Raw genomic sequence first — 24,214 nt, 5'->3', positions numbered from 1 at the left:
TTAGCACTAAAATCATACCACTATTCTGTATTGAATCATAATTTTTAGTAGATTATTGCCTGAAATGGCAGATATTGTTTATTGATTTACTTTCAGTAACTCTGCTCCATAAAATAACATTAATAACACAAACAAGTTTCCTCCGCCTTTTTAAATGTTGTGTTTACACAAATATGAAGCTTAGTTTTCTGTACCATAAGGCAAGTGCAAGTGACCCATCCTCATTGGAGTTAAAATAGAACCAAGAGGCAGCCAGAATATTAAAGAGTCAGCACTTTGAAGCAATTTGTATATTTATTTATTTATTTATAAAATATTTTACCAGGAAGGATACATTGAGATTTCTCTCGTTTTCAAGTGTCCTGGGTCCACAAAACATTGCATTAATACAATAGGGTACAATAAAATACAAAAACAATAATAATACACAATATATGCAAATATTTTAATTAGAACAGGTAGGAAATATATAATCAACCATGACAGGTGCATTCTGTTTTGAGCTATGTAGAGAGGGATCTCTTAAAGGATAATTGGGCATGGGGAAGGTTTGAAAGTGTGCGGGAGGTCGTTCCATAACTGTGGCGCTCGGTAGGAAAAGGAGGATCGAGCTGCTTTCTTTTTGTATTGAGGCACGCTAAATAATGTGCTGGTACTGGATTGGAGGTTATAGGAGGTGGGAATAGCAGGGCAGAGCATTCTGCTCAGGTAGGGTGGGAGCTTCCCAGAAAGGCTCTTAAACACAAGGCAGGAAAGATGGAGGGTGCGTCTGGATTCCTGCGTCAGCCAGTTTTGTTCTTTTAGCATGTCACAATGGTGGGTCCTGTAGTTACATTGTAGCACAAAGCGGCAGAACAAGTTATACAATGTATTAAGTTTATTAAGGTGAGTTTGCGATGGTAAGTCCCCATAATCCATGATAGGCATCAGCATTTCCTGTACAATCTTTTCCTTTACTGTAGGGCTGAGGCAAGATTTGTTTCTATACAGGGCACCTAATTTTGGATAAAGTTTAGATGCAAGTTTTTCTATGTGGAGGCTAAAAGATAGATTAGGTTCTAAGAACATACCCAAGTATTTGAAAGAGTGGACTGCGGTAAGCGTGCAATTGGATTTTGTTTTGATGCGTAGATGGGAATTTTGTAATTTGTGTAATTTAGGACCCGTTCCAAAGATCATTGTGACAGTTTTGTCAGTGTTTAGGAAGAGTTTGTTTTTTGAGATCCACTTTTCTACCTCTGTGAACTAGTCTTGGAGCACTGCTTCAAGCTGCGGCAGATCGTAATTGTTTGCATAGATTTCCGTGTCCTCTGCGTACATGTGTACAGTTGAGGATTTGCAGACCTTCGGCAGATCATTTATAAATAATGTGAATAGTAGGGGGCTAAGAATGGAACCTTGGGGAACACCACACATGACTGGGAGAGGGAGGGAGTCACTGTTAGAAATGGAGACATATTGTGATCGATCCAATACATATGATCTAAACCAGGTTAATGGACAATCAGCAATACCAGAGTTTTTTAGTTTGAGCAGTAGTATGTTGTGGTCTACTGTGCCAAAAGCCTTTGCAAAATCAAGGAAAATAGCTCCAGTTAGGTCTCCTTGTTCCATGCCAGTTTGGATGTCGTTGCAAACTTTTAGGAGGGCAGTTGTAGTGGAGTGATTTGGTCGAAAACCTGATTGATCAGGGGTCAGATAGTTAGAAAGTTAGTAATACTCGCATAATTGTGTATGGACGCATTTTTCTAAGATTTTTGACAATACTGGGAGCAAAGATATAGGGCGATAGTTAGAAACCAAGGTTAACTTCCTCCCCACTTTTATGAATAGGCACTGCTCTTGCAGTTTTCCAGAATTTGGGTATGTATCCAGATATCAAGGATTCGTTAATTAGGGTTGTGACAGGCTTAGCAATTGCCGGCGCACTGAGCTTCAACAGCATTGCTGGGATTTGATCAGGTCCAGACTAGTTTTTCATTTTTAGATTATTAAGGTGTTTCTTAATGAAATTGATGGGTACAGTCTAAAATTGAACTTCTCTATATTGGGTCTTTGCTGTTTTAGTGGGGCCTGATCCACATTTGTAGTTTCAGGATGCGTGCCATTTATTAGTTTGTCAGTCAGGGTGGTGGAGCATCCGACAAAATAATTATTAAAGGCATTTGCTACTTCTAAGGGGAGTTGCAGGTTTTGGTTATCCACATTGACAGTGGAGGGTTGGGAGTGGATTGGTGGATTTTGTAAGTTATTTACGAGTTTCCAAAACTTTCTAGGGTTAGATAGGTTATTGTTCAGATTTTCACAGAAATATTGGGCCTTGGCCAATTTTGTATGTTTAGTGCATATATTTCGCCATTGTCTATATACACAGTGATCGTTCATAGAGCCAGTATTCTTGAACTTTGACCACAATGAATCCCAAAACGGGTACATTTGAATGAGGTCAGCTGTGACCCAATTCAAGTGTGCTCCTTTTACTCTCATCTTACGCAGCAGGGCTTGTAAATTCCAAACTTGTAGGAGTTCAGACTGAAAGAATTCAACTGCAGAGTCTAGATCTGGGACTAGGTTTAATCTGTGCCAGGGGATTATATTTAAGATTATGTAGAATAATCTAAAAGGGGACAAAAGTAATGACTCCTTGGCTATTGGCATTTGTCAGGCCTTTCTCTAGAATGATCACAATTCAATCTAGAATACAAGTTAACTGTGACTCTTGGTTATACATTAAACAACTGCTTTTATCTAAAAACTCCAACTTATTGAGTCACCAACATGGAAACCTTTTAAGCAACATCTCAATTGAGTCACAAAAATAAAACCTTTGTTAGAATAAAGAACTGACAACAACTTAATAGTGACTTAATTTTTGTGGTTGTAGCACAGATATTTATGTGTTGCTCTTTTATTTACACTAATAAATAAAAATAGCCAAATGACACAGCTGGCAGCCACAAAGAGCATTTGTTTCTATAACGAATGTACATGGATACGTACACAAACATGCATAGACATACAGACATACATATACAGACATACATACATGCACACATGCACATACAGACAAACATACAAACATGCACACATACACATACATACAGACATACACATACACACATGCACACATTCACATACATATATGTATACATACACAAATGCACACATACATACACAAATACATACACATACAGACATAAACATACACACACACAAATACATATACATACAGACATAAACATATACACATACAGACATATACACATACACATATGTATACATATATGTATACATAACACATTCATACACAAATACATACACACATACATACACACACATAGACATACACATGCATGCTGGCAACTAATTTTTGCTTATGCCTATTGTTAATTAAATTATTAAACAGGTACCAATGTTACTGCCTTAGTAACCCTAACCATGAAATCTCCCCATCACAATTAAACCCACCATCCAACACACCAATCAATCATAATTGTAAACTGTAAGCTAAGCTTCCTATACCACAATTAACCCTTAAAGCAATGTCCCTGCCTTGTACCACGAAACAACCATGGTTCTACATGCAACAGCTGGCTACACTAGAATCCTCATCCAGACTAAGTAATCTCATATCTCAGCTACCCTACAGAAACTCCTTCAGAGCCAACTCCCTAATTAAATGGACCCCTGCATTAGCATAGCACCTGACAATGCTAAATGATAATCCCCAAAGTTATAGGATCTCTGAGTCCTACTTTAACACCATGTATGAATGATCCTTCCTCTTACCCCATAATCAGCTCTTCTTCTCTTCTCTCTATCTTTGTCACGTTAATCAGTGTCACTGAATGGTCTTTCTGTGCCAGAGTGCCTGCTTCTTCCCCCATGCTTCTGCAAACACACTGTGACACACACAGGCAGCACCTGCTGGCTCCTCCATCTTCCTCTCCAGAGTCTCCGGTCATGTTCCTTGTGCTGTGAAGGAACGTGACTGCTGGAACTGGTCTGGAAGAGGAGGAGCAAATAGTGCCAGCCCAGCAGCATGCATGCCATGATTGCATGGTGGGGTATATTGGAGTGCCGCCTATGGTGCTGCGTGCCATGTGGAGACTGAGAGCCGGCATGAGGCACGTGTTGTGGTGGTGTGTGGGTTGGTTCAACTAACTTCCAATTGAACATGGGGCCAGGGAAAGGGGAGGCATGCTGCCGCTGCGCAATTAGCCAATTACCCTCAACCTATCATTCTCATGTGACTCAAAAATAAAAATAGTCACCTCACCGCCAAGTCCAGAGTAAAAAATATACAATTTAAAAAAACACTCCTCAAGCATTATGCAAATGCCGGTGCTGGCAGGGGGGCAAGCCATACCCTAGGAGGGGCAAATGCCCCCCTCGCCCCCTGTAGCGACCCCACTGGTTGTGAGTACACAAATAATACTAAAACTTTTACGTCAACTAATACAGGAGAGATCTTTGATATCAGACACAGAATAGATTGTACCTCTCATGATGTCATATATTTAATTACGTGTACATTTTGTTCTTACCAATATATACGGATCACTTCTCAAAGCCTTAAAGATAGGATACAAGAGCACCTTATCTCCTTAGGAGAAAAAGAACCTAAAACTGTGGTGGCTAAATATTTTCGTACACATCGTTAAGGTACAAACTAGTTTTCCTTTATTGGTATAGATATGCTAAATATGAACCCTAGAGGAGGTGATAGGATAGCAACCCTGCATAAAAAATAAATATTCTGAATACTGAAATTACATACTAGATATTCAGAAGGAATCAACAAACGGTTAGATGTGGATCTTTTCCTTGATTGATATACTTAATATCATAACAAATTACTAGCTTGTCCTTATCTATTTAAGAATATTACAAATGGTATAAACTAACCTTTAGACAACTAATTCATACGAAAATATTTCATTTTTTAAAAATTAACTTTCTTCTTGTCTCTAAAAGATAGTTAAGATCAACAATATTTTTCAAAAATTGAAGATAATGATAGCAACAATATGTTTTTATGATTGATTCAATACTTTGATATTATATAAGGAGAAATCCTATCTTTTGATATTGGCTCGATCATAGAAGATTTAAACATATTAATTTGATTTTTCAGATTATTTTGTCATTAAATGAATTGTCTTCAAATAATTTCATTTTAACATACTTTTTTATTATATATTTTTTTTTTCTTATTTATATACGTTTACAGGTATACATAATTCTTCTTATGTTTTATTTTATATCTATTTGTGGAAAATACTTTGTTCTATTGACTTTGCAATTTTAATTTTTTATTAGTTTAATTCAATCTATTTTTTAAATTGTATGTAATAATGTTTTTGTCTCTTTGTTGGCATATATTTTATTATATTGCACAATATATTAGGTGTTATTATGATTGTATCATACTAGTTGTTTGTAAATGAATTTTCACAGAATTAACTAATTACATACTCTATTGTGAAAGCATGAAATCAATCAATTATTAGTATTTTGATTGGTAGATTGAGGAATAAATACTACCTGTAACCTGAGCCAAGGTAGCCACTGATGAAGCGCATGTGCGAAACACATCAGGCCTTTTCCTGTACAGGATATACCATTTGATATCTTGATGATTACTGAATAAACATGTTTTTTGAAGCATCACTTTTTACTCTATATCCTATAGAGCGGTTGAGAATACTGCATAACTGCTGGCCTGGTATTCATTCGATCACTTTGGATCCCAGGATATTATGTATACAGACTCCGGTCCCCCTCTTCTTTCCCAAGCGTTTAACCAATCACTTCTGCCATACGAGGTGACATACCAGGAGACCCTGAAGCCGGTTGGTGGATACTCCCACTCTGACATCGGAGGACTTTCTCAGCAGACGGATCTGCTCTGCGGCGGTTGGAGGGTTTACTCGCTCGATCAGAACGCACAGAAGCTGACCTGTCCTTCACCATTTCCTCCAAGAGAAGAAGGCAGAGGTATAAACCTATCGCTTACTTGACAACAAGTTATTGGTAACAATACCAGGATTGACCTATGTCAGTACCAAACTGTCTTTAAAAACGCTAAACACTGCATCTTGGATTTCATTTTTGGGAGACTGGATATAATAATAATCCTGACTTTTTGTGTCCATTTGGACTTCAGTAGACAGTACCCTCTCTTACTTTTTACTAATACAAGGATTACTTAGTAAGCTATATTGGGTACAGCTCACATCCTGGGACTCTATATTGATTTAGAAACTAATGTGCTTTGTTGTTTGAAACCATTAACCCCTTTATTCCCAGTTCCTATAACAAGTACTAACATATTTTTTCGTATTGCTTCAAAGTATATTATATTTACTTATATCAAATATCCTTACCACTCTCCATTATGGTGACTGGTATATACTCTTGGTATACTCCCAAAGGGGTAATAGACTATACCAAGCGCAAAAATATAATGGAGAGTGCTTTAAGAGGTCCTGTGCAAATTAGTGAGTCTATTAATGAGGAAAATATGCTTAATGTTTTTACTAATCTAGAAAAATTAAGATTTAAAGAAACAAACATGTGGTGGAACATTGGATTTTTGGAACTTTATATTGCAGAAAAAAAGGTACCTAGAGGGTTACAAATGAAGAAGTATCCCTCCTTTGCATTACACATTCTTGCATTTATGGAGGAATGGAATACTAATCTCACTGACTGCTCCATCATTTGTATGAAGCAGTTACTGAGACATAAGAAGCAGGAGAGATATACTATTCTTATTGATATAAATAATACTCTAGAAACACTTAAACTATTTGATAAAACACAGTTGGAAGAAACTATCAACCAACTAGATATAACCCTCTCAGATAGAAAGGTGCAGAAATACCATAGAGATACTAAAGATTATTATATTGATATAGTTTACTCATGGCAGAAAACTAACTCTAACTAGTCTTCACATAACAATAAAAAGAAAGGTAATAAAAATAAAAATAGAAACAAAAAAGGAAATAGAGGTTCTAAAAATCATACCCCTAGAAAAGTTACGTTCTCTAGTATTGACACAGATCAACAAGAAGGTGAGAACACCAATTCAGGTCAGGAAACCAATGTAGTACAATAAACATCTATAGAACCTCCACCCGGGCCCACCCCACACAGGCAAAATCTCAAATCTCTAGTTAAGACTCCACAACAAACTAGCACACCTAAAAAGGATGGACAAACCTTTAGATACCCCAGCAGGATAAGAAAAATGCCAAAGAAATAGCAGTGGTAAACCTCTCTGACTGTAATCTATCTAATGCACATATCTCATTGTTAAATAAAGGTTTGTCATATGCACCAGCTAATAATTTTGATTTATTTGAAACACTTATAGACACTAATAAATGTGTAAGGAAATTGGTTTTAAAAAAGCATTTTTTTAATTCTGAAGATCCAGATAATACCAATCTTCCAGCACCCACTAACACTCCCCACTCACTCGTTCTGTAATTTACAGACCTTACTCATTTAACTAATCTTATCATGTTAGAACAACAGTCCATGAGACATGTTAATACACTCACCACTAAAAATTGCACAACTAATAAGTTTAAAGACACTAGTTATTTTTATCCAGTACAGACACAAGATCATTGGATAGATTCATACCAAACAGTCACAGAGAGAGAATTGACAACACTATACAACACTACTAGATCTAATGAGCCACACATAGTGAATGACAATATCATTATTAAGGAAAGAAGAACCCCTTAAAAATTTGCAAAATAATCATAATATAGTCATAACCCAAGCTGACAAGGACGGAGCAGTAGTTTTACTTAATACAAGTGATTACCTAAGAGAAATAGAAGAACAGCTCAGTGATAACAAATTGTATAACAGACTGACATTCAACCCTACAAGTGTATTTAAATACAAACTGAAAGATCTATTGGATACGGCTGTAGAACAGGGTCATATGAATTTAGAACTATCAGATTACATTTGGATTAAAGAATCCAGAATACCAGCCTTTCGTTTAACACCTAAAATACATAAGATCCATATCCATATTAATCCCCCAGGCAGAACCATTCGCCTAGATTTAGAGTTTGGCGTTAGCCGTCAAAAGCAGCGTTAAGGGGTCTGGTATTTAGAGTCAGGCAGGAAAGGGTCTACCGCTCACTTTCTTTCCGCGACTCGAGGCTACCGCAGATCCTCTTACGTCAATTGCGTATCCTATCTTTTCTATGAGATTTGCCTAACGCATGTATTACGAGTCTTGGAAGAAGTGAGCAGTAGAGCCTCTACCGACAAGACTCCTACCGCCAAAAAAAGTCAGTAGTTAGGAGCTTTATGGGCTAACGCGGGAACATAAAGCTCTTAACTACTGTGTTAAAAAGTACACTAACACCCATAAACTACCTATGAGGCCCCCCCACATCGCCAACCCTATAATACATTTTTTTAACCCCTAATCTTCCAACCGGACATCGCCGCCACCTACATTATAGCTAGGAAACCCTAATCTGCTGCCCCTAACATCGCCGACACCTACATTATATATATTAATCCCTAATCTGTCCCCCCCAATGCCGCCGCCACCTACCTACACTTATTAACCCCTAATCTGCCTACCGGACCTCTTACTTCCTTGAACTTCATTGAACTTCAATCTGATTGGCTGACTCAATCAGCCAATCAGATTTTTCTTACCTTAATTCCGATTGGCTGATAGAATCCTATCAGCCAATCAGAATTCGAGGGACGCCATCTTGGATGATGTCCCTTAAAGGAACCGTCATTCGTCCTTAGTCCGTCGGTTGAAGAGGATGGCTCCGCGTCGGCTGGCTGGAAGATGGCTCCGCTCCACTCCGGATGGATGAAGATAGAAGATCCCGCTTGGATGAAGACTTCTACCAGATGGAGGACATCTTCTTGCTCCGCTTGGATGAAGAATTCGGCTCAGCTGGGTGAAGATGACTCAAGGTAGGGAGATCTTCAGGGGGTTAGTGTTAGGTTTATTTAAGGGGGGTTTGGGTGGGTTAGAGTAGGGGTATGTGTGTGGTGGGTTTTAATGTTGGGGGGGTTGTATTTTTTTTTACAGGTAAAAGAGCTGATTACTTTGGGGCAATCCCCCGCAAAAGGCTCTTTTAAGGGCTGGTAAAAGAGCTGATTGCTTTGTAATTTAGAATAGGGTAGGGCATTTTATTATTTTGGGGGGGCTTTTTTATTTTATTAGTGGGCTTAGATTAGGTGTAATTAGTTTAAACTTCTTGTAATTTTTTTATTTTCTGTAATTTAGTGTCTTTTTTTATTATAGATTATTTTATTTTATTGTATTTTAGTTTAGCTAATTGTAGTTAATTTATTTAATTAATTTATTGATAGTGTAGTGTTAGGTGTATTTGTAACTTAGGTTAGGATTTATTTTACAGGTAATTTTGTAATTATTTTAACTAGGTAGCTATTAAATAGTTATTAACTATTTAATAGCTATTGTACCTAGTTAAAATAAATACAAAGTTGCCTGTAAAATAAATATAAATCCTAAAATAGCTACAATGTAACTAATAGTTATATTGTAGCTATATTAGGGTTTATTTTATAGGTAAGTATTTATTTTTAAATAGGAAAAATGTATTTAATGATACTAAATTTATTTAGATTAATTTAAATGATATTTAAGTTAGGGGGGTGTTAGGGTTAGACTTAGGTTTAGGGGTTAATAAATTTATTATAGTAGCGGCGACGTTGCGGGCGGGAGATTAGGGGTTAATATTTGTAGGTAGGTGGCGGCGATGTTAGGGATGGCAGATTAGGGGTTAATACTATTTATTATAGTGTTTGCGAGGCGGGAGTGCGGCGGTTTAGGGTTTAATACATTTATTATAGTGGCGGCGAGGTCCGGTCGGCAGATGAGGGGTTAATAAGTGTAGGTAGGTGGCGGTGACGTTGGGGGGGCAGATTAGGGGGTAATAAATATAAAAAAGTGTTGGCGATGTTAGGGGCAGTAGATTAGGTGTTCATAGCTATAATGTAGGTTGCTGCGGTGTCCGGAGCGGCAGATTAGGGGTTAATAATAAAATGTAGGTGTCAACGATAGCGGGGGCGGCAGATTAGGGATTAATAAGTGTAAGGTTAGGGGTGTTTAGACTCTGAGTTCATGTTAGGGTGTTAGGTGTAGACTTAGAGAGTGTTTCCCCATAGGAAACAATAGGACTGCGTTAGGAGCTGAACGCTGCTTTTTGCAGGTGTTTCTTTCAGCCAGCTCAGCCCCATTGCTTCCTATGGGGATATCGTGCACAAGCACGTTTTTTCCAGCTTACCGCTGACTTAAAGGGACATTATACACTAATTTTTTCTTTGCATAAATGTTTTGTAGATGTTCTATTTATATAGCCCATAAAGTTTTTTTTTTTTTTACAAATGTATAGTTTTGCTGATTTTTAAATAACATTGCTCTGATTTTCAGACTCCTAACCAAGCCCCAAAGTTTTATGAGAATACCGTCAGCTACCTACTCCAGCTTGCTCCTGTTTGTGTAAAGGGTCTTTTCATATGCAAAAGAAGGGGGAGGGGGGAGTGTCTGATATTTCCCACTTGCAGTGGGCTTTCCATCTACCCTTTCAACAGAGCTAAACTGTGAGCTTCTAAGTAAGTTTTTAAACAGTTTTATACTGGATTTTTATATCAGTATCTGTGCATCTTATTCTTTATAGTAGTGTCTATTACATGAAGTTATATGAAAATGAGTGTATACTGTCCCTTTAAGCAACGCTGGTAGTGAGAGAAGAAGTGGACCTAAATTATGCTCAATGCTTCCTTTTCTGAGGCTAACGCAGCCATTCAGACAACTCTAAATACCAGCGTTGTCTTAAGGGTGCGCTGGAAAAAAAAAGCAGCGTTAGCACCGTGGGTCTTTACCGACAAAACTCTAAATCTAGGCCTTTGTTTCTAGCAATGGGTCATTATGCGAAAGACTGGGAGAATGGTTGGACTTTATTTTACAACCAGTTATGCAAGCCCTACCAGGCTACAATAAAGACAGAACAAGCCACTGAGCTGTTGTTCGTTCCTGGTAGAGTGCTTCTCTCTTCGTATGCAAATACAATAAAGACAGCCCACATTTACTCATTCAACTTAAGGATATTAAATGGAATAGCAATTACTGTTGGCTAACTATAGACGTTACAGCACTCTATTCAAACATTCCACACAATCAGAGATTACTAGCATTAAATGAAATGTTACATAGACACACACTGATTATAGCGATGAATTTATTTGGTTTCTAATACAAGTGACTGAATTTTTGCTTCATCATAATTACTTTGTAAATCGAGGTGTTTAATATCTGCAGAAATGCGTAACAGCCATGGGGGCTAAATTTCCCCCAGCTTATGCTAACATTTATATGGGCTGGTTGGAGTTGAACCACATTTTTGCAGATCATTTTCCATATAGAGATAACATATTATATAGTAGTTTTATTGAAGACCTTATAATTATTTGGCAAAAAACAGATGACTTATCTATTGATTAATTTATGGAATTTATGAATGATAATGATTCCAACCTATCCTTTACTAGTCAACATAATTTTAATACCATTGACTATTTGGATTTGAGATTAAGCGTAGATTCCAATAATAACTTTAGTACTACCTAGAGGAAGCCTACAGCTAAAAATACTAAACTTAGATCTGTCTCATGCCATATTCCCCACCTTAAAAAAGGCATTCCTAAGGGTCAATACTTACCCTTGCGTAAAAATTGTTGAAACATACAGATGTATCATATAGAAGCAACAAAACTTACAGAAAGATTAGTAGAAAGAGGTTATAATAAAAATCCTACACAAAGAAATAGCCTCTATGAATAGAGAGGTGCTATTTTTACCTAAAAAAAAAACAGTGATAACATTAGTAATAACACGCTGTTTATTACTAAGTATAGTAGGCAGTATAACAAAATATGCCATATTATTACTAAAAACCTTAATATCCTTAAGGGCGACAATACACTAAATCAAATAGTCACCAGTGGAGTTTAATGTATAGCGAGGGAGAGCCCCCTCTTTAGGGGATATCACAAGATTTTTTTTATAGAAACAGATAGCACTCTTGAATGCACCTTGAAATCAACATTGAAGTTTTATAAGTGTCGTCATATTCCCTATACAAATAATACTAAAACTTTTACGTCAACTAATACAGGAGAGATCTTCGATATCAGACACAGAATAGATTGTACATCTCATTATGACATATATTTAATTACATGTAAATTTTGTTCTTACCAATATATAGATCCCTATATATTGGTAAGAACAACATTTACATGTAATTAAATATGACATAATGAGAGGCAGCCCCCTTCTGTCCGCGCTACGGTCCCAAGGCGAGTGGCTCTGCCCACCTCATTTCTCAAGGCCTTAAAGATAGGATACGAGAGCACCTTATCTCCTTAGGAGAAAAAGAACCTAAACCTCTGGTGGCTAAACATTTTTGTACACACACACACACACACATATATATATATATATATATATATATATATAAAATACTTTATTTATGAAGCGCCATTATATTCCGCAACACTGTTCATGGATACAGTTCATTTAAATAAAACAATATAAAACTTGTAAGAGACAGGACAAAATTTACAAACACATACAGGAGGAATTGAGGGCCCTATTCCCATGGGAATTTACAATCTAGAAGGGTAGGAGGTTGAGAAACAGGAGGTGAGACTGTAAGATTGAATGAGGGAAATCTTGTTAGGTAAGAGAAATATTATTGAGTTGGGTGGTAGGCTTCTCCGAACAGAAATGTCTTCAGAGAGCATTTAAAGGAAGAAAGATTAGGGCAAAGCCTGACAGCATGAGGGAGAGTGTTCCAGAGGGTAGGTGCTGCATGACAGAAGTCCTGCAGTTTAGCATGTGAAGAGGTGATAGTCACAGATGCAAGGAGCAGGTCATTGTTGGATGTTAGTGGGCGGACTGGAGTATACTTGTTGATTCGGGAGGATAGGTAGAGGGGAGTGGTGTTGGTGAGTGCTTTGTATGCAAGGGTGAGAATTTTGAATTTAATTAAATTCTGCTGTGAATGGGGAGCCAATGAAGGGACTCGCAGAGAGGTTCAGCAGATACAGAAGGACGGGAAATGTGGATCAGCCTGGCAGAGGCATTTCGGATGGATTGAAGGGGGGAGAAGCGGGAAAGAGGAAGGCCAGTAAGTCGGTTGTTGCAGTAGTCAAGTCAGGAAATAACAAGGGAGTGGATTATTTGCTTTGTGGTGTTAGCGCACATAAAAGGTTGAATCTTGGAAATATTGCGTAGATGATTGCGGCAGGATGTAGAAAGCGATTGGATATGGGGGACAAAAGATAGATTCGAGTCAAGTGTAACTCTGAGGCAGCGGACTTGGAAAATGGTGATGCTGTCAACAGGAATAGAGAAGTCAGAAGTCGGCGTAGATCTTGAGGGGGGGATAAGAAGGAGCTCAGTCTTGGACATATTAATCTTTAGATAGTGAGAAGTCATCCAGGAAGAAATACCAGATAAGCAGTCGCTGACAGGAGAGAGGACAGAGGGAGAGAGAGCAGGGGTGGAGAGGTAGATTTGGGTGTCATCAGCATAGAGGTGATATTTGAAGCCATAGCTGTTGATAAATTTACCCAAGAATAAATGGAAAAGAGTAGAGGACCCAGAACAGATTCTTGAGGTACTCCATCAGACAGAGACATTGGAGAGGAGGAGTCACTGGCAAATGACACAGAAAAATATCCAGGAAAGAGCAGTGTCACAGAGGCCAACCGCTAAGGGTCTGTAGGAGGAGGGGTGGTCAACTGTGTTGAAGGCAGCTGAGAGGTCAAGTAAGATGAGTATAGCGTAGTGGCCAATATTTTTAGCAGAGAGAAGATTGCTCGTAACCTTGGTAAGTGCAGTCTCAGTTGAGTGTTTGGGGAATCCAGATTGCAGGGGGTCAAGCAAGGAGTTGACGGACAGGAAGTGGGTTAGGCGATTGTACTCTAGTTTTTCAAGGAGTTTTGATGTTAGTGGAAGCAGTGATATGGGGCGGTAGCTTTCAGGAGAATTAGGGTCGAGGGAGGGTTTTTTGAGTATGGGAGTGATCTTTGCGTGTTTGAAAGAAGATGGAAATGAGCCGGTAGGGAGAGATAGGTTGAAGATATGGCTAAGAGCAGGAGTGAGGGTGGAAGATAGGGAGGGTATTAGATGGGAAGGGATAGGGTCGAGCGGGCAGGTAGTGAGGCATGAGGAAGATAATAAGGAAGAAACTTAATTCTCAGTGGCTGGATGGAAGGTACAGAGGGTGGCAGAGGGAGTAACTGGGACTGTTGTTGGAATATTGCAGGTTGGTGTTGGGATGTTGCTTCAGATAGTACATGTTTTGTTTAAAAAGTAGTCTGCCAGGTCTTGAGCAATAAAGACGGATTAGGGGGTGGAGCAGGTGGGTAGAGGAGAGAGTTAAAGGGGGAGAAGAGTTGTTTAGGGTTTTAGGAAAGAGTAGATATGAGAGAAGAGAAGTAGGTTTGCTTGACTAAGTGAAGGGCAGAAGTGTATGAGCGAAGAATAAACTTATAGTGTATGAAATCAGGTTCAGAGTGAGTTTTCCTCCAGACACGCTCAGCAGTACAGGAGCATTTTTGCAAATAGCGTGTTTGCTGAGAGTGCCGTGGCTGCAACTGACGACGTGGTGTTTTGCGCAGTTGGGGAGGGGATAGTGTGTCTAGTGCCGAGAAGAGAGTTTTGTTATAGTGGGCTGTTGCTAGATCAGGGCAGGTTATAGTGGAAGTGTGAGGGAGGAGATCTTGAATGATTTTTTAAAATTTGAGCGGATCCACAGCATGTAGATTTCTACAGGTGCAGAGGCGGGATGGAGAAGTGGGTTTAGCTGTTTCATTAATATTATAGGTGACCAGGTGATGGTCTGAAATGGGAAAAGGGTGACAGGTGAGGTCAGATATAGAACAAAGGTAAGAAAATACCAGGTGGGTAGAGAATAGGGTGGATTTAGAGGCAGCAGGGGTAGATGGGTTGTCAATGGGAATGTTGAAGTCCCCAAGAATTAGGGTTGGTATATTTGTAGAGAGAAAGTGAGGCAGTGAGGCAGCCAGGCAGCAAAGTTGTCAAAGAATTGGGAGGTAGGTCTAGGAGGGCGATAAATGACCGCCACTTTGAGGGAGATGGGGGAGAACAGGCGAATACAGTGGACTTCAAATGAGGAGATTGGGATTGGAGGTAGATACTGATAAGTGCAGGAGGGGGAGAGCAGAATACCAACACCGCCGCCCTGTTTTTCACCTGGCCTAGGGGAATGGCTAAAGTGAAGACCACCATGTGTGAGAGCAGCAGTGGAAACAGTGTCAGGAGAAGATAGCCAGGTTTCGGTAATTGCTAAAAGGGTGAAAGCATTTGAAATAAACAGGTCATGAATGGTTGTAAGTTTGTTGCAGACAGAGCGAGAGTTCCATAGTGTGCAAGTGAAAGGAGTGTGTGCGTATGGGATGCATTGTATGGAAATGAGGTTATGTGTGTTTCTTTTATTAAAGTTCCTATGAGGAGTGTTTGATTAGGTAATGGTGGGAATGAGGGTGGGCCCAAGATTTGGAGAGATGTCGCCTGATGCTAATAGCAGCAAGATGGAAAGTAAGAGTAGGTGAGAATGAGATTTATAGCAGTGTGGGTAATTCTGTGAGGTGGTGCAGTTTAGTGACATAGATTGTAAAATAGAAAGTAGTTCATGAGAGCTAAGGTAAGGAGAGGAAAGGAGAGAGGGGCCAATATAAACTGCATGTGGAGAAGGGTAAGGTATGAGCATGTGAGCCTGCCTGTGGAATAGGTATGAGACTGTTGTAAGGAAAAACAGTCCTGAAAGCATAGCAGAATGTTAAGTGAAAAAGATAGCTTTTTAAATGAAAATATTTAGCTTGCCTCAAATTTTCTTCAAATCTTGTTCAATTCTTGTCTAATTCTTAGTGCTGCCACTTAAAGATGGTCAAAACAGGGTTTTAAAAGGACATACCTGAAAGTAAATTTGAAATAGCAGGTTAGTTTCAGCAGATGTTAGGCTTAAATAAGTAGCATTATGTCCAGTTGTAATTCTTGTCTAATTCTTAGTGCTGCCACTTAAAGATGGTCACTTGATGGGAGCTTAGAGAGATTGAATACTCTGCAAATGCTCAGACCCCAGCAAACGCTACCCCTTAGCTGGTCTGAAATTTATAGGGCTTTTACAGACAGCTAAGATTAATAAAGTTAATTGATTGGAGACAGGGAGATCTCCTCACCTGTGTGTAACCTAACAATTACAACAAGCTCAGAGGGATAGATTTATGAAAGGAAATTGGGTGGAAATAAATAAATTAATTAGTTAAGCAAAGTTAGACAATAAAGAAATACACATGCTGGGGACAGGATAAGAGCAGATTAAAGGAGTAGACAGCGTTTTTTGTTTTTAAAGGGACATACCAGGGGTTAAGAACAGACAGTGTTTTTTTTTAAAGGGACATACCAGGGTTAAGAACAGTGTAATAAATCCAGCAAAGACAGAAGTTTTAAAGGGACATACCAGGGGTTAAGAACAGTGTAATAAATCCAGCAAAATCCAGGACACGATTTAGGTACCAACTATTTCTCCTTTATTGGTATAGATATGATAAATAAGAACCCTAGAGGAGGTGATAGGATAGCAGCCCTGCATAAAAAATAAATATTCTGGATACTGAAATTACATACTAGATATCCAGAAGGAATAAAAAAAAGGCTACATGTGGATCTTTTCCTTGATTGGTATAATTAATATCATAACAAATTACTAGCATGTCCTCATTTATTACAAATGGTATAAACTAACCTTTAGACAACTAATTCATTTGAAAATATTTTATTTAAAAAAAATAAATAAACTTTATTCTTGTCTCTAAAAGATAGTTGAGATCAACAATATTTTTTGAAAATTGAAGATAATGATAGCAACAATATATTTTTATGATTCATTCAATACTTTGATATTATATAAGAAGAAATCCTATCTTTCTAGACATTGGCTCAATCATAGAAGATTTAAACATATTAACTTGATTTTTAAGATTATTTTGTCATTAAATGAATTGTCTTCAAATAATTTCATTTTAACATACTTTATTATATGAACTTTGAAGGTTGGGAACAAATACAGGAGATATAATTGTTATTCCTTACTTTGGGAACTTGTTTTCTCCTTGGATACCTTGTCAAAATTGTCACTAAATAAATGGGTAGTCTCTAAGAGCAGTGTTTAAGCATCAAATACACATTATCACTGAAATAACATAAATCACACATTGGTGTGGGTTATATCAAAGGGGTATGCTTCTATACACTGTTGATTAATTATCTCAAGTGTTAAGGAATTGAATTGGGTTATAAAAAATAACTTTTATTAATATTAGTTTAAAAAAGACAGCTTATGTATTATTGGATATTTTGCTGTCCTCACTTAAATTAAAAACGCATCTCCTTTACATTAATATCCAAAATTATATATTCTTGAGTTGGTTACAACTGTGAGAACTAAAAGTTATTGTGAAATTTATAGTTAGTACTAATTGTATTTTCTAATTGTATTTACTAATTGTATTTTCTAAATTACAATGTGCTGACTAAATATATTTTCTAACAGGTTTGATATTCCTGTTTATTACTTTTAGTTCTGGTATATTGATCTCAAAAGAATTGGTTTAAAGTGACATTCTTATGATGATATGGCTAGTGTGGCTACCAAGGTAGATGGTAATATCAGTATACTTAGGTTGAAATGTGTGCAAAGTATGATGTTTGTGCACTGTTTTTTCTTAGAGTTTCCTCTTATAGTGATTCTTGTTTATACAAGCATACTTATAATTCCATACCGGATCAAGAACTAATATATTCCTAAGCTCATAAATTTACGCTGTTTTATAAACTTATATTTGCTGCAAGTTAAATATCAGAGTTATGCTTGGATTGCAGTATTTGAACTTGCGGTGCACTTTAAGTTTGAATTATATTACAATACCACTTATATGTATAGATATTACATAAAGCCTGGAATATGCTTATAAGGTTCAAGTCTTATGTATTCAGGCATTACATATAAATTATTGTTGCAACAAGACAATGATACTTGTATGAGGCTGGTTACATTTGTATGGTTTTGGATTTCAATATGTTGCTACTATGTAGCTTGAGGAAATAAAGAAAGCGAGTGTTTCACTTACAACTGCTTCGTTAAATATATTATAATTCCCCCAGCTTAAAGCTTGTCAAGGTTGTTCGTGTATGCTTTATAAAGTTGCTATTATTATAATAAAATACACATGTTCCGCTGTTATGTTGAAAGAGCAATTGTTATTACTTGCAGCTTCGCTTAAAGCTTGTTGTATTTATGAGCAGTTTCTAGCTTAATACCGGTATTGCTTATATCTTAGTTATAGCGTTATATTGTTGTTTGCTACATGCACTGATTACGGTATAACGGTTTAGCTACCTTGAGCATTCCCACCCTAACCGGATTCAAACTAATTGACACCTCCGTGCCTTTAGCTACTATATAGCCACATTAGAAGATATATTTCTATTTTACTTATTTGGTCACTAAATATTCTGGCTTTTAATTGCCACCAACTGCCGATTATTCTAATTAGCTTATGTTTTTACATAAAGGAGAGCAAGTTAAAATTAGGAAACCCCTGACATGGCGTTTCACATACGCTTCCTCAGAGGGGATTACGCGAGGCGGCAAAACTGCTTGTTTAATATATTTTCTTCATATCTTTAATTTAAACATAGTGCCATCACTCCTTTGTGGCCACAAGCTAATGCAGAAGCTGAAAGATTCATGCATTCAATGGGTAAGTTTCTAAGGGCAACTAGAGAGCAAGGAAGGCCATAGAAACGTAATTTATACTCTTTTCTAAGAGACTATCGATCAACTCCACACTGTACTACTGGCAGATCGCCTGCAGAGCTGTTATTTAATGGCAATCTTTAGATCAAAATTCCGAATATAAATGATTCACTGACAGAGACGGTCTCCAAGGGCTTGATACAAAAACATAATCGAGCTAAAGCCAAGATAAAAACTTAAGCAGAAAAATACTATCATCCTAAACCTGCTCTTTTAGTTATTGGAGGTAGAATCCTGTGTTAGCAAGATAGACGACACAAGTTGGATACTTTACATTATGTTGACCCATATACAGTTACAAGAATCCACCGATCAATGATCACTGCAGTAAGAAATGGACATGCAATTACTTAATATTCTTCTTTCTTCAAGAAACTACACAAGTAACAGGATGATGCATTATCTGATGCAGAAAATTATGACTTTGATGTACCCAAATTATTCAAGCAACATGATAACCTGGATAACAACACTGAGATAAGTAAGGGGGGGAAGATAAGATAAGCAGATGATAAGACCTCCTGAATACCTTAAAGACTATGAAAATTAATATTGCGGTGTTTTCATATTATAATGCAATCATGTAACTCTCTTTCGTGCAATATATTTGTTTTAATTCTAAATATTATACATAGTCTGTATATATATATATATATATATATATATACTGTATATATATATATATATATATATATATATCGATAGTTATAGTTATGTTTTGTTTAATTTTTATGTTTCTAAATGAAGTAAGGGGGGATATGGCGTTTGCTGTTATGTTATTGTAACTAGGACTAGATTACAAGTGGTGCTCTAACTTTTGTGATGTGATTTTTTACAGCTTTTTGCGCACAACGTTAATAGCGCGCATAATGCAAGTTGAAAGTAAATGTGAATGCTAGAGTTCAATCACGATTTACGCTCGTCAGGTTAGCGTGACTGTCAACCTAGTGTAAAAAATAGTGAGTTAAAAAAAGTTGCACCAAACACAACATAAGTACACTAAAATAAATTGTTACACTCATATTTAAAAAATATTTATAAGGGTTCAAAGGTATATGGTATATGCCCATGTATTTGAATGCAAAGGGCTATAATATATACTGTGTATACACTTTTGACAAAGCCGAAAGACGAAACATGTTAAGGGAGGAATAGCAGGACTGTTGGGTGTCCTGTCTTTTTTTTTAATTCTTTGCAGCAAGTTTAGTCACGTATCTTTACGATTCAATATTATAAGGGGCCTGTGACTATAGCGTTGATAGGCTTTGGTACCACCGATACTGACCAATATTTCTGTAGTTGAGAGTGTCATAACTTAGCTTATTATTGTGCAACCAATATAAATGCACATTAAGATAAGCACTCTATCGTTACTACTGATGACATTAAAGTAACTATAACACTGTTTCAAATGCACATGCGATTAACTGATACACAAGACCGTAGGAGACTAGCAGAAATAATTTAGCAGCTGTTGAATTACAAAGGAACCATCTTGTTGATAATACTTAAAGTGAAATAATTTACCCACACACTGGGCGACCTTACATTGTTGCTCATTCAAGTTAAACAAGTGGTGTAATTTAATGCTAATTAATAAACTGTCAGGATTAAGGAAATTTTAGCAATCTATACGTGCAGTACTCCTTCCCTGCTAACACTTTACTAGCCAATCCCTATGAGGGGTGGAGACAAATCAACTGAATAGCTAATAGGAACAGGGGGTACCAATGATTGACATCGCCAATTTCTTCATGCTCCGATACATAGAAACAGTTCTGGCAATACGATATTGTTAAATTCATATTGTAATATCATAAGAGGTATTCGAGTTAAATGCTACAATACATCCCAGCACCTGCTATTTAGTATATTGACCCAATGTTCGCTATCATCTAGACTGTAGATACAGCAGCTGGTGGGAGAACATTAAATACATTCAGCAGTGTTTGAATTATCAGCGAACTATTAACTCTGTTAACCCCTTAGTGACCCGAGCACTTTTCCATTTTCTGACCGTTTGGGACCAAGGCTATTTTTACATTTCTGCAGTGTTTGCGTTTAGCTGTAATTTTCCTCTTACTCATTAACTGTACCCACACATATTATTATATACCGTTTTTCTCACCATTAAATTGACTTTCTAAAGATACCATTATTTTCATCATATCTTATAATTTACTATAATTTTTTTTTTATAAAATATGAGGGAAAAAATTGAAAAAAACACACTTTTTCTAATTTTGACACCCAAAATCTGTTACACATCTACAACCACCAAAAAACACCCATGCTAAATAGTTTCTAAATTTTGTCCTGAGTTTAGAAATACCCAATGTTTACATGTTCTTTGCTTTTTTTACAAGTTATAGGGCAATAAATACAAGTAAATTCACTATTTACGAACCAATTTTTTTCAAAATTAGCGATAGTTACATTAGAACACTGATATCTTTCAGGAATCCCTGAATATCCTTTGACATGTATATATATTTTTTTAGAAGACATCCCAACAGAGGCGTAACTAGAAACCTCAGGTCCCCGGTGCATTTACCAGGAAAATGGTGGCATGAATATATACCAAAATGGGCCTTACTAAACCGGTGGTTGTGCGCCGTTGTGTGTGTATATATATATATATATATATATATATATATATATATATATATATATATATATATATACACATACATACACACACACATATACATATATATATATATATATATATATATATAGAGGTGGCCTTAGTTTTACAACGGTACAATTTACACCGTTTCAGAATAACAACCTTTTTTTCCAGTCATGTGACTGCTATTGAAAAGCATTGAGAAGCAGTGCATTTATTAAAATAGCCAGTAGGTGGAGCTGTCCGCTTGTGTTGCAGCAAAGCTAAGCAAGCTGAAATTAATCAGTTCAACCAGACCTGAGCTATCGCGCAGATTTCAAAGGAACAAAATCTTCCTGTCTATAACCAAGTCCAGATTGGAATGCGTAGAAAGAAGTGTTTGCAGAAAAATGCAAGTGAAGTCTGTGTTGTGTTATTAGTTTATTAGGTTTATAATGCTGTTTAGTAAATGTTTTTGTTCATTTAACTTAGGTATATATTCTGTGTTGCGTGATTATTTTATTAGGTTTATAATGCTGTCTAGCATTTAAAGTCTTCATTTCAAAGCTTTAAAAATAATGTATTAGATGTTAATTATGACAATTTTGAGAGGGGCCTGGAACCTATCTCCCTCACTTCCCATTGACTTACATTAAAAACTGGGTTTCAATTTACAGTGGTTTCGATTTACAACCATTCCTTCTGGAACCTAACCCGGGCATAAACTGAGGGCTACCTGTATATATATATATATATATATATATATATATATATATATATATACATACACACATTCATACATACATACACTCACTGTAGGTTGTATTGCCTGGGTGCACTCTATGGTAGATAGGTAGAAACTTTCATATAGAGAAGAGGCACACACAGGACTTAATTATCCAAATTTTTATTAACAATTCATTAATTCAGTCAACGTTTCGGTCCTTGCAGGGACCTAAGTAGCCTATAGCAGAGAACAGTCTTGATAAAGGTCCCTGCGAAGACCGAAACGTTGACTGAATTAATGAATTGTTAAAGGATTACTTTCTGTTATAATTTTTAAGCTAAACAACTAACATATTAAAGTTAATAAACATTAATTAAAACCTACTGACCTATATTTTCTCCAAAACGAAGTTTCATAACGTTCTAAAAGTTATATCTTTTATTCGCCGATGATGTCACGTTATCCTGCCCACTATTTTCAGCACTGCATGTTCAAAATACTTAAACCAATAACTTTGTGTTTAAAGCGCCATTTTGAAACCTAGGTATTGTAAACGGATTGGTACAGAGCAAAGGATACCCACGGAGTGGGTTTGGAAAACAATTAAATTTGCAGACAAGATTTCTGATATACGGTAGAGATATGTTAATGAAATGCTATTGATAAAAAGCGTATTTGGGGTAGTTAGTTAGTAACAGGCATAGAAAATATTTACTTACAGTGGCCCTTTAATAAAAAGTTGGATAATTAAGTCCTGTGTGTGCCTCTTCTCTATATGAAAGTATATATATATATATATATATATATATATATATACACACAAATACAAAATTTGGTTTTTTAGCACACCTTACAAAAAGTTTAAATCAACATCTGGGAGTGCTGCCAATAGGACCCAGTAATTACACAAACAAAGAGGTATCAGCGCACATCCATTTTCAAAAGCACAACATTTTTTACTGCTGCAAAAAATTGCCTGCATATACATCAAGAGACAACTATCTTTTTTTAAAAAATATTGGGAACTTAGTCACACAATATGGCCATATTCTGCTTAGCCAGCCACCGCTTACAAGGTGCCCCAATTCGACTGGTCCTACTCTAAATCCTTTTGCCACAGAGGGCTGAAACATTCCTGCTTTTACTCTTCATAATAGAATGAGACTCCCTGGCTTTTTATTCACAACTCTTTAACACTGTAATGAGCACACCTGAACTTGGGTGGGGTGCTTAAACCAATGGGAGATGGTCAGTCTCCCTGGTAATTTTAAATACAAATACAAAATTTGTTTTTTTAGCACACCTTACAAAAAGTTTAAATCAACATCTGGGAGTGCTGCCAATAGGACCCAGTAATTACACAAACAAAGAGGTATCAACGCACATCCATTTTCAAAAGCACAACATTTTTTACTGCTGCAAAAAATTGCCTGCATATATATCAAGAGACAACTATCTTTTTTTAAAAAATATTGGGAACTTAGTCACACAATATGGCCATATTCTGCTTAGCCAGCCACCGCTTACAAGGTGCCCCAATTCGACTGGTCCTACTCTAAATCCTTTTGCCACAGAGGGCTGAAACATTCCTGCTTTTACTCTTCATAATAGAATGAGACTCCCTGGCTTTTTATTCACAACTCTTTAACACTGTAATGAGCACACCTGAACTTGGGTGGGGTGCTTAAACCAATGGGAGATGGTCAGTCTCCCTGGTAATTTTAAATACAAATACAAAATTTGTTTTTTTAGCACACCTTACAAAAAGTTTAAATCAACATCTGGGAGTGCTGCCAATAGGACCCAGTAATTACACAAACAAAGAGGTATCAGCAGGCAATTTTTTGCAGCAGTAAAAAATGTTGTGCTTTTGAAAATGGATGTGCGCTGATACCTCTTTGTTTGTGTAATTACTGGGTCCTATTGGCAGCA

Source organism: Bombina bombina, chromosome 3 (assembly GCF_027579735.1).
Source record: "Bombina bombina isolate aBomBom1 chromosome 3, aBomBom1.pri, whole genome shotgun sequence".
Lineage (NCBI taxonomy): Eukaryota > Metazoa > Chordata > Amphibia > Anura > Bombinatoridae > Bombina > Bombina bombina.
Note: the sequence above shows the minus strand (reverse complement) of the source record.